Genomic DNA, 14,509 nt, shown 5'->3' on the forward strand with positions numbered 1-14,509 from the left:
TTTCAAACACATGTATGATAGAAACAAGTTTTTGTAATCAGTAATTTCCATAATGCCGATCAACTGTTGTCAATAAATAAATGCAGCAGACTCGCAACACTGGAGGATACTAACTGCAAGCAAAACAATATTTACAAAAATACAATAATTTTTTAATTAGGTTACCTATCTATGGATTTTCATACACAAGGTACAGCAAAATTACATTTTCGCAATCTGTATAATGTAGATCAGCTGTTGTCAGCATATAAATCCATCAGGGTCATATTGCTGCACAAACATAATATAGGAAGTGCTAACTGCAAGCAAAATATTGACACAAATATGATAATTATTTAATTAGGTATGTGTATTTGTGGTGTTAAACATTCAAATATGGCAAAACCCGTTTAAGTGATCAATAATTTGTACACTGTCGACCAGCCGTTAATTAATGATGTGACAAATCTCCGCAGGTTCTAATTGTTGGAATACTAACAATCGATTCTCAAATCCGAACCTTTGTTGAAGATTCGGCTTTGACTCCTCAATACTAGGATAAACGTTTTTCTGACTTTTTATGTCAAACTTAGTGTGTGCAACACCAAATACTTTTTATACTTTTATGGGGAAAAAAGCATGCTGATATTTATGTAGCAGATATATCCGCATCTACCTGTGAAAGGTTAAAATTTTACCTATAGCCAATTCTCTTTATCAATTGTCATTGGTCACAAATCTGATTTTTTTGACCTCATGTCACAATAACCCTTAGGAAGCCAAGAATCCTAATGAACATTGATAAAATTGTGCTGAGTCAGTAATGCCAGAAGACAAAAGTAGTAGTGTCCAAATCGCCAATAGCTTTCAGAGCTTAGTGTCCAAACTTTTTAAAGGATATTGGATGCTTGCACAGAACTAGGTGACCTAGAGACTGAACACTTTACGAGTTCATTATTCCAGATTCAGGGAGCTAAGCTGGGAGATTTTATAGACTAGAATTTACAAGGCAGAGACTCCTAAAGATCAGACTGATACTATAGAGGCTGAGATCTGATATAAATCATGTTAGTCAATACATAAACTGCCCTAAATGCGGAATGTTTTAGTAATAATTTTAGCAATATCGGGTAACCATAATGGGACTTACATTGCTTATTAGGTTATTTCAGAGGTGGTATAGTGCACAATATATACACTTCCAAGAAACGGGAAGTTCGGTGGGTGATGATTTTGATCACACATTATTTCTATTGGCGGGGTAACCCAGTGAATAGGGGGCAGGTGATTGGTTGATGCGTGAGATACAGAGAGAGAGGAGACGGACAAGGGGCAGAATGATAAGGTCTACTGGATAAGTGTGGTGAAGTCCTTCAGGTTGTCTTGTGCAACAGATCAGGAGAGCTGAGTTGGGCGGTGTTCAGTGACTCGTGTCAGCTTGCTGTGGGGTGTTGTCGATAGAGATAAGTTGGGTTTTAATGATATGTTTGTTGTTATTATTAGTGTTAGTAATGATAATTGTGATAATGATTGAGTAGGTATGTCTGGGGAGGGTGTATGACGGGCTAAACTATGTGATTTAATTCAAAATATAATGTTTGGGTTGGTGGATAAAGATTGTATTTATGGTAGTTTTTTTATTGTGTTTAAATGACGTAGGGCGTCAAATATTGGCTGGCTGTTCTCTCACCAAGATCCACCTCTAGGTATACAGCTAGGACTGGCTTTGCCACATGTTAGGACGAGTCGCATCATATCGAGCGTAAGCTTAGCCAGCTAGATCCAAACAAAGGGGCAGGTCCTGATTCCATTCCTCCATCGGTGCTTAAATATTGCAGTGTAGTGATTTCTCCTCATTTATTTCAACATATTCTTCTCCAGAGGTATTTTTCCAGACTGCTTAAAGACAGGATACATAGTTCCCATATTCAAATCTGGCAATAGTACCCTTGCATCGAATTACAGACCGATTGTTATTTTAAACGCATTGTCCAAAGTTTTTGAGAGTTTGGTGTTAGATGGACTTGAATTTGAGCTTAAACACCTAGTAGTGCCGCAGCAGCATGGCTTTCGCACCAGGAAAACCACAACCACTAACCTCATCATTTTTCAACACTACATTACCTCAGCATTTGCAAGAGGTCGGCAGGTGGATTGCATTTATCTGGATTTCGCCAAAGCCTTCGACCGGGTTAGTCACAAGCACCTATTGGCTAAATTGGACTCTCTAGGATTCTCCAGTTCTCTCCTGCAATTCTTCCAATCCTATCTTCAGGGTCGAGCGCTGAGGGTGAGGTGTGGTACTGCTATTTCTCACCCCGTTAGTGCTGAGTCAGGAGTTCCTCAGGGGTCACATCTGGGACCTTTCCTTTTCAAACTCTTCATCAATGACATTGGTGATGCCCTGACCGCCAAACATCTTCTATTTGTTGATGATGTGAAGCTTTTTCTGGAATCTTCATCGGGCCATGATGTGGACCGTCTCAGGTCGTCATTAAGGGCAGTGGAGCACTGGTGCTTTAAAAACTTTATGGACCTGAACATATCAAAATGTTCAGTTATGACCTTTTCCAGATCTCGGAATCCACTTTTTCGTGACTATTACCTTGGCAGCGAACTTCTCCACAGAGTCTGGAAGATGAAGGACCTTAGTGTCGTAAATACTTCAACTCTCCATTCCGATGAGCATGTGCGGTTCATTTGCAGGAGAGCTAACTCCACGCTTGGCTTTGTCTTTCGTTTCTCTGAGGGGCTGCATGTTGACTCTCTAGTAACATTGTATAAGACACTAGTGTGTCCGCTCCTGGAGTACAACTCTTCTGTGTGGGCTCCGTATCAGTCTACTCTCATATCGGATATTGAGAGAGTCCAGGTCCGGTTCATCAGAGTTGTTGGCTGCCGAATGGGATACAACTACCTTGTAGTCTCTGTACCACTACTGAAGCCTCACTTCCGTCTTCATGACTTAGACATTCGCAGAAGGATTCAAGACTCAGTTCTCCTCATGAAGTTGATCAATGGTGTTGTGGGCTGCCCTGAGCTGTTGCTGGAGCTTCCTTTTCACATTCCTGGTCGTACAAGATCCCAGGATTTGTTTGAGAGGCTTCAGTACTCTACGTTATACCAGCAACGCAGTACGCTCCCACGCCTTTTGCAACTCGGCAATGAGATGGGTGGATCTGTGGACTTTTTCTCTCCTGGTGTGGCTCGATTTCGTAGCCAAGCCGTGCGCCTTCTTACTGCAAATGATGGAGTTAGTGATGAGTGATTGGTGACGCCTTTAGAGGGTCACATGTCAGTGTGATGACAAAAGTTGAGTGCATGAGTGATTCTTCTCTACACATTCTGGCATCGTGATTGTACTGTAATCAGAAGTGTTATAATTGCTTGTTATGTTATTGTTTATTGCTTGTTAAATATTATAAATGTATTTATTGCTTGTTATAATAATATTATAAATGTATTTATTGCTTGTTATAATAATATTATAAGATACTTTATTGCTTGTTGAAACTTCATATTCTACTGCAAGTTAATTAATTATACACATACATACATATACGCACACACACACACCTCTTGCCCCCTTCGCACGCACCCTCCCCCCCCCATAAATTGTTCCTATGATTATTGCCATATTTTCTAATTGTTCATATAGTTGGTGTTATTTATTTATTGCTTGTTATACTGTATTATAAGATAATTTATTTCTTGTTGAATCAGATTTAACATTTGTTGTAAAATGGTGTATGCCGTATATAAATAAATATTCTTTTAATATCTACTATTGACACTATTCTGGTGAAATCTACAAGTGCTTATAAATTTCAAAATGCTAGGTCTTGAGAATTGCAATTGAAATCTGTGTTTATCTTGTGGCTGCTGCACTAAATGGCCTTGATTAGTTCAAGTGTTAAATTATATGTGCTTGTAAATGTGCTGGTGATGATCTAAGGTCATAGAGAAATTTTAATCATAGCAATCTTCTGGCACTCTCCTTTTGTCTACCATAAAGACTAAATTACTTATTTCCAAATATATTAAGTATTGAAATGATAATTTAAACCAAACAAAATTGTTCAAGTAGTGGTTTATTGTCATCTTTCATGGATCTCAGCCACTGATTAGAATGGATTGCTGATTAACCATTGAGTAAGGGCATTCTTCAATCTTCCTCTGAAAAGACTTGTATTTCCTCTAGTAGTAGATTATGCAGCTTGATGCTAATTAAGAGGATTTCTTCTCATATAGAGGAGAGGTGGTGAGCTGAAAAATGGTGTCTTGTGCTATATCGGATGTTATAGTAATGAAAATCTCTACCTTGTGTCAAAGATTGTCCGACAATATACTCGTACATTCGGAATATAAGTTCAAGAACTGTATTAGATGAGAATTTTACTAAATTATGAGTTAGTTCTGCAATGGAGTGTTCTGTTTGGTGTGCAGTAGGCAAGGTCAAAGTATTAGTTTTTTGCAACATATAAAAAGGTACAATGTACACATTTCCCATATTTATATGTCATTCATTGTTCGTTTAGTGTAAAAATTCTTCTAGCTTGGAGAACGGCCTGCTCACCAACCATCTGTCCAGCGCAGTCTTCAGGTTCTTTCCCGTCTGTGGCTTCATCTCCGATGGCAGTAATTTGTACAGCTTGCATTCCAAGTATGACGGATTCTTTCCATATAGTGAGAGATATAATTATTAGAGTGACGAGTGTTGTTGTGGTGTATGTCAACTCCCGAATTAGTTTATTCATTTCAGCAAACAGGACCACTTCTGAATTGTATAAGGCTACAATCGTTATAATGCAGAGATCCTTGAATCCTTCATAGCATCTGTCCCTGGATCCCAGACCTCTTAGAGTTTTTATTACTTTCCTCTGGATTAGAATAGAAGGATTCTTTGTAAGTTGGTGGCTGCGGTACCTCCCCAAATAGCAATGCCATATCTTAGATGGGATTCAAAAAGGGCATAAGTAGTTTTTTCTGTGTTTAAATCGCTGATCTTTTGGTGACAAAGAGGTTAGTGTTTAACTTCTTACACAGGTTATCAACATGGAGTGTCCAAGAGAAAGTGTTATCAACTTTCAGTCCAAGAAATCCTGTATGTGATTTTATGTTAACTTCTGGCAGAGCTGCAATCTTATCACTTTTCCTGCCAAAAGCCAGTTGCTTAGTCTAGGTCGTGTTAACTACTAGGTCATTCGAGTAGCAGTACTGGTAAGCCATATTTAGTGCTATGTATTAGCCAATAGCTAGTTCTTCTGTAGAGTTTCTAGCAAGTAGAAGTATTGTGGTGTCAGTGTAATCTAAAGTGGAACAGTAGGTACTAAGATAATAAGGCTTTTCATTTAGTAAATAAGATGAACAGAACAGGACCCAAGACTGATACCTGAGGCACTCCAATATTTACACGTAAAGGTTTAGATCTGTTGAACTGTTCAAGTTGTTGTAAAACAAGGTTGTGACCCAGATACTCAAAGGCCTTGGTAAAGTCAAGTATAACACCAGCTACAAGTTTTCCCACTTTTATAGGTCACATATTAATTTGACAGTTCAGCAATTGCAGTTAAAGTACATTTTCCCTTCACAAAATCATGCTAACTATCTGTCGCTAGGTTATGTTGTTCAGATTTCATCCTCTGCTCGAAACAGATATCGTCTGTACTCCGCATGCCGTTGCACAGAACTGCTGTATATGACAAGTCTTTTGTAGTAACGGCATGTCGTCTGTGGAATTCCCTTCCTCGTAGTATAACATCCTTGGAGAGTCGTCCTCGGTTCGTGGTGTCGCTGAGAGAGTACTATCTGGGGTGGATGGTTTGGGGCGGGGTCGGCATAGGTCTCTTCGCTGCGGTTGCACTGGCACGAGTAGAGAGTGTGAGGATAGTGTGTTTCTTATATTCATTATATACAAGTACATGTTATTATTTTGCGTGTGAATATGTGATTATAAATATGTTTATATACTTTTTTATCGTTATACATTTTTTATTTTTTATTCTTAAATAAAGTTGTACTTTTTGTTCATATTGAAAATGTTGAAGACCACTGTTAACTAATAAATAAGTCACTATTTATAATACTGACATGGGAAAGTGATAGGGCATTGCTGCAGTACTTGAGTAACTTTGATGATACATCAAGCCCTGCTGAGGTTTTGACTATCATAGTCTTAATCACTTTATGCACTTCTTCTGTGTTAGTAATTTGCATCTCAGATAGTCTACATTTCACCTTCTTTAGCACAAGTTATCTGCCTTTTTGATACTGATTGTTGATAACCAGTGTTTGTTGTTCAATTTTGGTGAAGAAATCATTCAGATTCTCAACAGTTTCATGTAGGTTGTTTGTTTCATCTGCATTTATGTTCAGTTTCATCAGATCGTTTCCTTTATCTGAAACCTTTATTTCACTGAAGGAGGAGCTCTTCTTATTGGAAAAAACAATATTCTATTATTTTATAAAAGAAAAATTCACAATTATCCAATAATTTTTTATATTTTCACACGAGGCCTTTCGACATCAAAGATGCCATCGTCAGGTGTTTATTTCACTATTTATAAACTGATACACTACTTTTGATTTATTCTCAGCCCTGTTTAAGTAATTACCTGGTGCTTGGTCATTCTTTTCTTATACCTAGAGTTGTGACTTTTTATGTTGGTCACTTCCTGTGGTCTGAAATCTCCTGAGGTATTGGATACACGTTTCCTTCAGTCTTAGAGCCACCTCATCTATATAACAACTATTGTTTATGCATAGGACAATGTCCTTAAACAGATGGAACACCTTCTCACCAGGAGGAGGATAGATCCCGTCGTGCAGCTAAACGTCAACACGGAACTCATCGATACCAAACGCTGCGTCAAGTATCTAGGAGTGAGAATGGATTCCCGTATGATATTCTGGGACCACATCGCCTGTGCGGCCGAGAAAGCTGAAAAGATTGTGGCCAATCTAAGTAGGCTCATGACCAACGTCGGTGGACCCGCAGAGACTAAGCGCCGAGTCCTCATGTCCGTGACGAACTCGGTTATCCTCTACGGTTGCGAGATATGGGCGGATGCCTTGCGGCAGAAGCGTTACAGGAAGAAGGTCGTGGCGGTGCAGAGGAGAGGAGCTCTCCGGATTTCATCTGCCTATCGTACCGTTTCGGAGCCAGCCGTCCTTGTGATTGCGGGGGTAATTCCCATCGATCTTCTTGCTCTTGAGCGGAAGCGTGTATACGATGGGAATGGCACTGTCAGCCGTGCTACTGCCTGTTCGCACACAATGGATGAGTGGCAAACTCGATGGGAGACGGAGAGTCGAGGACGTTGGTCTTTTAGGCTCATAGGTGATCTGAGGGGATGGACCGAAAGAGAGCATGGAGAGGTAGACTTCTACCTTACCCAGCTTCTCACTGGGCACGGTTGTTTCGGCTTCTACCTTAACAGAATGGGGAAGATCCCGAGTCCGGAATGCCAGTACGGGGATTCGGATGCGGACGATGCCCTGCACACCTTCTTCAAATGTAGAAGGTGGGAAACGGAGAGAAGGGAGCTGGAGGCAGCTATCGGGCATGTTTCGCCGGAGACTCTTATAGAAGAGATGTTGTCCAGTCCCGAATCGTGGAACGCTGTCGCTGCGTTCTGCAAGAGGGTGCTAAGGCAAAAAAGAAGAGAGCAGCTATAAAGCACCAGAATAGCTCATGCTGGTGGATTTTAGAATGAAGTAATGCCCATTGGGCGAACGATGGCACCCTCTTGAAGTAGTTGCAGAGATGCGTTCCCGAGAGGGTTTCCAATGCCTGGACCGGTAGGTTTTTAGTGGGTGAGAGTCCCACACACCAGGGCGAACACCTATCCCTGACGGTGCATAATGCATTTTCCTATCGTAAAAAAAAAAAAATTTTATAGTTAATAAAAAATTCAAAAATGAGAGCAGACAACAACAAAAATAACTTGCATTAGCCCCTGGTAGATCCTCATTGTTCAAGTAATATTCTAGGTAACATTCTGAAATACAGTTACACATAACAAATAACAAAATTTCAAATAACAAACCAGTTAACAATAACCAATAAGATAACAGATATAAAATTTCATCACAAAGTAACAATTCAAATTAACAAGAATAGAGGCTATAGATTAATAACAAGTAGTGTAACAAAGAACAGATAGCAAATTAACATATATTAAAATTAGAAAATAGGCCTATTATATTAGAAAACAATTTCACATTCAAGAAATTCATCAACAGAATACATAGGATTCAGTTTAAGCCATTTATACAGTCTGTCGGAGAACATCTTATCACATATTAATTCTACCAGGCACATTGGCAACTTAGTATTATACAGTTTTACAGCAAGTGTATAGCAAGGGCGGATCCAGGATTTTTTGTGAGGGGGGGGCGGTCTGAGGATTTTGGGAGATTTTTTACACATATGATTCATGTTGGTAGTCAAAGCTCTGTAATTTTGACATATAATGTTATTATTGTAATACTAATGAAAAAGAGGGCTAAAGTGATAAATGAAAACAATGTAATATTTCCAATAAACTGTATATAATCCGACAAAAGTTGTAAAAATACAAAATTTTATCTTTAAAGTACAAAATCGAGTCTTCTGTTTTTTTGGCTTGCAAATCTGTTAATGACTTTTTCGGGGCATACTTCGATGTCCCTGTGCACGTTTAGCAGAGCGAGTCCAGTCAACCTATCCTCTGCCATCCTTGTTCTGATCCATGACTTCAATTTTCTCAGAGTTGAAAAAGATCGTTCTGCCGTTGCTGTTGGAAAAAACAATAAGTTCTAACAGATTGGCAAAAAAAAGGTCAAATGTTTCATACCAATGAAAAAAATACTTTTTACTAACAACCACACGATTTAAGAAAATACTATTAGTTTTACTGGTTTTAGAAATTATCTGCTAATAAATAATTTTGAAAAAATAGTATAAACAAAAATTACTTACCTATTGAAATTGGAAGAGTAAGCAGAATTTGTACCAAAGCCCTTAGAAGAGGGTAGCTGTTTTCATTTAATGCTTCAAAACATTTCATTGCTTTAGTTATAGTCTTAAATTCATTATAAATTAGGAATGTTCTTGAGGGAGCATACTTCGTTCATAAGTTTCAGTAGCATCGTGTTTTTGTTCAATGACACTAAACTGCAATACTTCATACATATGGGCTCAAAACTAGATTTCATATCCACTATTTTGTCCAAGTTTGTCGGAACGGTTAGGTTCAGCATATAACACTCCAGTGAATCGCTTGAAAATCTATCTGTCATATCTGCAATAATGTTATCCAGGATTGTTATGTATGCGGATTTTTTCCAATGTTGTATTGTACATTCCCGACTGTCACTGGACGTTTGAGGGGTAGTTTGGTCTATTTACTTGCTGTCCTACAATTCTTGGAATACGAACTTCTATGCCCATAGACTCCATAGTCTTTTCAGCAGTATTGAAAATCAGAGAAAAGAATTGATCAGGATTTTGCCTTTTATTCTGAAGTACTTTTATTGTGTGCATTACTTTGTCTCTTGCTGAACACAAGTCTATGGTTTTCTTTTCTGACTGAAGATATTTACTAAGAACACAGGTTGCATCCGTTATATCACTAAGACAATGCATAGTTATTATAAACTCGCAAGTGGAGATAGAGCACAATAAGCAATTTGCTTTGCTTGCTGTTGAGCTATCATTCCACTTTGAGACAATTTTAAGTGCCTCGGCTATTTTTGTTAGGTCTTCTGTAAACTCAAAAATTGATTCATGCCGTTCTACCCAACGTCTCACAATATCCTCTCATTTGATGTCCCAGTACTTTTTTTCAAAATAGAGTTCCGTTTGGCCGAGGAGGTGAAAAATCTAGAAATCTCTTTACAGTGCCTACTGCATTTCTCACGCTTTGGGACTTTATTGCACTTTGAAATAGCCAAATTCAATGCATGATTACTGCAGCCACATAAGGTGCTCTGTTTATGGCAATTTTTTTAATTTCTGTCACTTGCTCCTCGCATGTCAGACATATTGACAGAGCATCCATCACAACCGATCCCTACACAGTTATTCATGTTCAAACCAAGCTGTTGCATGAATTTCAGCACAGACTGTCCTAAAACCTCCCCCGTGATAACAGGTTCAACTTCTTTGATCAGAATAGTTCGTACCCGTACCGTGGAGATCAACAAAACCTACAAAGTCTTCTCTTATAGCATTGTTATACAGGTAACGTAAACTAAGGCTTAGCTGAGAAGTATGAGACGCATCTGTTGATTCGTCAAATATTATGCTATAATATTTAGCTTCTGATACTCGTTGAGTTATCACTTCCAAAATTTCATCAGAACAACATTTTATAAGGCAGTTAGCTGTTGTCTTGCTGATGTAAGTGGCGTTTGCTCCTGCAGACTTCAAATGATCTTCAAGCTGAACATCCCCGCTATCTATTCTAAATCGCAAAAGTGCCTGAAATTGCCGTTCATTTTGTACTGGATCATCTCCAACTTCAATCAAACTGCCATCATCCCTATGACCTCTAAGGGGTATGTTCTGCCTACCATTGCAACAAAATAGTTTTAATTATTGGCACAAGCCTTGCACGATTCTGTATGGTTTGGGCCTTCCTATTTTCGTTTAACAAATTAAGAATTTCTCCCTCAGGGTTTTCAAAAACAGATATAAAATGTTTTGGGCGTCAATTCAGCATCTTTGTGATATTGTGTCGCTGCGTGACTTTCTAAATCTCCGTCCTTGCCTGAGAGTTTAGCATATTTCTGTAGAGGTTCAGTAACTAATTTCTTTAAAGAAACTGTATGCTGTCCTCCAACCTAACTTTTGATGGCATAGTACTGCACAAAATTTACAAAATAGCCCTTGCTTAGCTTCTGAAAAAACTAACCATGGATACTTTTCAAAATGGCCAATATTAGCTTTTCTTTGTTCTTCCCGTCCTCGTTTACATGAGAGGATGTAGGAAACTTAAAGTCCTTTTTAGGCTTCCAATGATTAGTAAAAATACTATACTTAGTATGGTCACTCATCTTAGAGATGTTGTTAATGTGAGACCCGATGTCGAAAGAGCACATGTTTTCGGAGATACTAACTTGTGAATTGGAGGATGATGGCGCCGATTGTGGTGGCAGCGGCACGTCTGTAACCTCATGCTGGGTGGAAACCTCAACATTGAAGAAGGAACTTCACTGTCTAACTTTGGTCTTTTAACAAGATAACGATCCATATTGCACAAAAATCTGGTTAACACTCAAAAAGCTATTAAACACAAGCGAACGGGTACTTCACGATATTCACGGAACGTACGCACTGAATCAACTGAGTGGCCGTAGTAGGCGGTGTGGTGTAGGCCTATCGTTGGGGCGGGGCGGACTAGGACGACTCATGCGCACGCACCGCTCCCCCACCCCTTCCGGTGATCATACGCACTGTTACCACCTCCCCTCTACTCATACACGAATTAAATCTACAATCTTAAGTACAAAATGTATGTTTGAAACACCGACAGTACCAATTACGAATAGTGTGGCCGATGAAAGCACTCTTTACTAACGAACAATATAGTATTACTTTAAGCTTAAATCTTTTATAAACAAACAAAAAATTTGAATTTGTGACTACCGAGGGGGGGGGCGCGCGCCCCTCGCGCCCCCCCTCTGGATCCGCCCTTGGTGTATAGTGATATTTTTTGTGTCCTTGTCAATCTACATCTTGTTACATCGATTTTATTTCTAAACCTAGTATTATGGACATGGATATCCGACCTGGACTTAAAACTATCAATATCCTTTCTCACAATCTTAATTATTTCATAAATATACAAATTAACAACAGTAAGAATTCCTGTTTCTACAAACAAGGGCTTACAGTGTTCTTGCATCAAGGAGTTGGTCAAGATCCTGAGAGCTTTCTTTTGTAAAATTAAAACATTGCCAATTCCTACACCATTACCCCAAACAATCAAGCCATACCTCAGAGTACTCTCAAAAAAAGCATGATAGGCCATTCTTAAATAGACCTTAGGAACAATTTTCTTTAAACTACATAGTAGGTCTAAAAATATGACTCTAGACAACTTCTTACACACAAACTCAATATGGCATTTCCATGATAATTTACAATCAATGTGTATACCCAACAAATTTACATTCTCAAAGTATTTATCAGATTGATATGTACTATTCAATGATACAATCATCTTTTTAGTTTTTTCAGCGTTTAAAAAAAGACCATTGACAGTAAACCAGTTAACAGCTTTGTCAAAACTCTCCTGAGAGGTATGTTCAAGAGAATTAATGTTATTGTGACAAGAAACCAAGGAGGTATCATCTGCATAAACAGTGGAAAAACAATCAACATTACAAGAAACATCATTAATTAAAATTAAGAAGAGCACTGGCCCCAAAATTGAGCCTTGTGGGACACCTTGGTTAACATCTAATATCAGAGATCTCATACCATTTACCTCAACCAGCTGTGTTCTATTACTAAGATAAGACTCAAAAAATTTAAGTTCACAATCTTTGAGACCATAATAATGCAATTTCTCAATAAGAATATCATGTGCCACACAATCAAATGCCTTGCTCAGATCACACAGTGTGACCCGAGCGATGCGCTTCTCCTCCACAGCTAAGTACAATTCAGTCACAAGACTATCCACTGCCATTATTGTGGAACAACCCTCTCTGTAGCCGAATTGATTATCATTAAATAATTTAAATCCTTCAAAATAACTACACAACTGTATCTTTATGATTTTTTCTAAAGCCTTTGCCATAACAGGAATACAAGAAATGGGCCGATAACTGGCTGGTAACTTAGGGTTGCCTTTTTTAAAAATGGGAACAACTCTTGAGAACTTTAAACAATTAGGGAATACCCCTTCAAGAATACACAGATTAAAACAATAAGTTAGAGGGACTAGAATAGAATAAATAACATAAATAAATAACTTACTGGTTAGACTATACACATCTTTACTTTCTGATATTTTCAGTGACTTCACTACACTTAACACTTGCTCACAAGAGACCTGAGACAAACTAAAACTAGTATTAGGTTTTGCAGATTTTTCAATACACTTCACAACCCCATCGACACTACCCCTCACTTTAGCACTAATTTCTTCCACTGAAGACAGGAAGTAGTTGTTGAAGCAGTCTGGAGAGACGTCACCTAGGTTGCGCTTCGAAGGCTTCCCAGCTGCCTCACTGATGATGGTCCAGGCGATGCTGCATTTGTTGGACGCTTCTTCAATTCTAGTAGCGTTGAAGGACAATTTACTTGTTTGTAGAGCTCTCTTGTATGCCTTTCTCTTGTCACGCAAGATACTAAGGATTTCACAGTTTTTTGTGCTTTTGAAGATGTCAAACAGAAACAGAATTTCATCTTTCATTTTTCTGTGGTCATCATTATACCACTTATTGTTTTTAAAACTCATCCTGGATCTACATGTATTACTACTCCCAGGTACTTTCTTGGTTGTGCATGGGACATATTCCTCAAACGTTGACAAAAACGTGTTAAAGAAGGTATCAAAAGTGGCTTCTGCTAGTCCTACTCCGCCCTCATTAAGATTACGTATATTGTTTAAGAGATAGTACCAGTCAGTCCTGAGCAATGCCAACCTAAAACGTTCACAGTTAAAGGGAGTAACCTGACGCACTTGAATATATTGAACAGTGGTATTTTCAGGCTTGTCACCGGGAGTATAGTTACTTAGAACCAACTTTAAATCCACTTCAAATTGTATACCATCATGGTCCGACAGACTTGGCTGGATCACCTCAATATAGTAACAATCTGGTGTACAATCAGTCATGATGTTATCAAGGCATGCCTGCCCACGTGTAGGCTCATGATTTGCACAATACAAATTAAATTGTCTCAATAAATTAGAAAACTGAGTAACTGTAAATTTATTTGTATTAATGTCGAAATCCGCATTCACATCTCCACAAATAAGCAATCTCCTCTTGTAGCCTATCAAAAATCGCAGTAATTTTTCCAGCTGCGTGAGAAAAAGTATTGGACTACCTTTCGGTGATCTGTAAAGACAGGCTACAATTAAGTTGATGTTATGTATATTCCACAGCCGCTACTTCAAAGTTAAGTTCATCACAAAAGGTGTTGAGGTTAATTGCAGTGTAAGTACCCGCTAAACTTTGATTAAGGAATAATAAAACACCACCCTGAATACGATTCATGCGACAAAAACTGCTCCCAATATTGTAGTTGGCAGGAACACACAAATCCACCTGTTCATTACGGAGCCAATGCTCGCTGAGACATACTACACTCATATTTGCATCAATTAAAAATCCCTCCAACTCTTCAATTTTACTCCATAAACCTTGTATGTTTATATAAAATAGCTTAAACCAGTCCTTTAACCTGGAATTTTTGTACTTATCATCACTTTTAATGTCTCCCCCTGAATTGGCAACACTAAACCGCCCACCTTTAGGGTCTTCAAATAAAGTACTGTCCTCCCTTTGAACATTAGCCAAGTCCAGG

The sequence above is a fragment of the Homalodisca vitripennis genome, chromosome 6 (genome assembly GCF_021130785.1).
Source record: "Homalodisca vitripennis isolate AUS2020 chromosome 6, UT_GWSS_2.1, whole genome shotgun sequence".
Taxonomy (NCBI): domain Eukaryota; kingdom Metazoa; phylum Arthropoda; class Insecta; order Hemiptera; family Cicadellidae; genus Homalodisca; species Homalodisca vitripennis.